This window comes from Crocuta crocuta, unplaced genomic scaffold, assembly GCF_008692635.1.
Source record: "Crocuta crocuta isolate KB4526 unplaced genomic scaffold, BGI_CrCroc_1.0 scaffold48, whole genome shotgun sequence".
Lineage (NCBI taxonomy): Eukaryota > Metazoa > Chordata > Mammalia > Carnivora > Hyaenidae > Crocuta > Crocuta crocuta.
In genome coordinates this window covers 2,156,182-2,157,770 of record NW_027533089.1, presented here as the reverse complement: position 1 = coordinate 2,157,770, position 1,589 = coordinate 2,156,182, and the positions used below count along the sequence as shown (strand labels likewise).

General features: G+C 37.0%; 1 non-coding gene across 1 annotated transcript; it reads left to right on the top strand.

Annotated features, from left to right (window-relative positions):
- Positions 1 to 1,102: 1,102 nt before the first annotated feature.
- Positions 1,103 to 1,284, top strand: LOC144216769 (U2 spliceosomal RNA). The gene has a single exon (XR_013330751.1). It is a non-coding gene; the product is annotated as a U2 spliceosomal RNA (small nuclear RNA).
- Positions 1,285 to 1,589: the final 305 nt, after the last annotated feature.

Genomic DNA, 1,589 nt, shown 5'->3' with positions numbered 1-1,589 from the left:
TTGGATGTCAGGTTTATTACGTCAGCTCTCCGGTACATTTTCCTACAGCTTTTCTGCAAGCTGAGAGCTCTTTCCTCCCGGCTGGGCACATTTGCACTCTCTAAGCACAAAGGCTGCTGGTAGAAAGGTGAGAACAGCAGTACTTGGATAAGAACTCAAATTTACAAGAAATGGTTGAAATCTGTTCTCCCTCTCATCCAAACTGATAGATATTATTTCCCCTTGAATGTTTCCACATGGATTTTGAAGAACTGTGGGAGGGCATAAGTGATCCAGTCTGCCTGCTTTGTGCTTAAAACGCTCTGATTTACCATTAGTCCAATGTTTCTTTCCTAATGCACAGTTTTCTTCATTGATTTTCTCCCCTCTGTCACCAGCATTGCTCAAAACAGAACAGCTAAAATATGCTGACCTATTTTCTTTCCTCAGAGTTCCTTAGCAATAAGGCATATACAGAACATATCCATCAAATTTACTATTTAATTAAAATAGAGAGTTAGGTTGGGAAAATACAAATAATAGAGCTTATAAGCAATTTGTATATGAGCACAACTTGTCCTGGTTTCCGTGTGTGAGCCTCGATCTAACTCTTCAGAGAAGAGCTTGTGTGACACAGCTCAGATCCAGACAGATCTGGGTTTACATCCTATGTCTGCGTGAACCCAGGATAATTTCCCTTTCTGAGCCTTGATTTTTTTTTTTTTTGTATTTAACATGCAGTTAATAAAAGTACCACTAGACATGAGGATTAAGTGAAATCCATGAGGATTAAGAAAAGGAATAAAAACAATGATTTTTATTACTGCTAATTAAAACAATTTTTTAATGCTTATTTATTTTTGAGAGACAGAGAGAGCATGTATGGGGGAGGGTCAGAGAGAGAGAGGGACACAAAATCTGAAGCAGGCTTCAGGCTCTGAGCGGTTAACACTGAGTCTGATGTGGGGCTCGATCTCATGAGCTGTGAGATGATGACCTGAGCTTAAGTTGGACACTTAACCGACTGAGCCACCCAGACACCCCTACTATTGCTAATTTTTTAATTATAGAAGTTATATTTACTTACTAAAGATTATTTGGAAATCTAGAAAAATGTAGTGACATCGCTTCTTGGCCTTTTGGCTAAGATCAAGTGTAGAAAAATGTAGTGACAAAAATCACTCCTAGATACTGTTAATAGTTTGGCATGATTCCTTTAGTCCATTTTAAGACAGTGTGTGGTTTTTTTAAAAAACATAGCATAAACATTATATTCACACATATGCATGTATATGCATACATTTGTGTGCATATATAAAAATGTATATATATCATATATATGTAAAATTTTGTGTGGGTAGAAAAGGATTTTGTTAAGATTCAAGTCCTTATGTGCTAGTTATTTCAATCAGCCCAAGTCTATTGACTTCTGTATCGAATGTCTGTCATCAGAGTTGTGTTTTAATCTAAATTGACCACTTGGGCATCTGTTAACCTTTCAACATTTCTTTGTGTTATAGGTACAATCTCAAATCTTTCCCAACTCAGTCTTGTGAGTCTGCACTTTCCCTGACATTATTCTACTGTGTTAGTGCTAGAACATGGGGGTT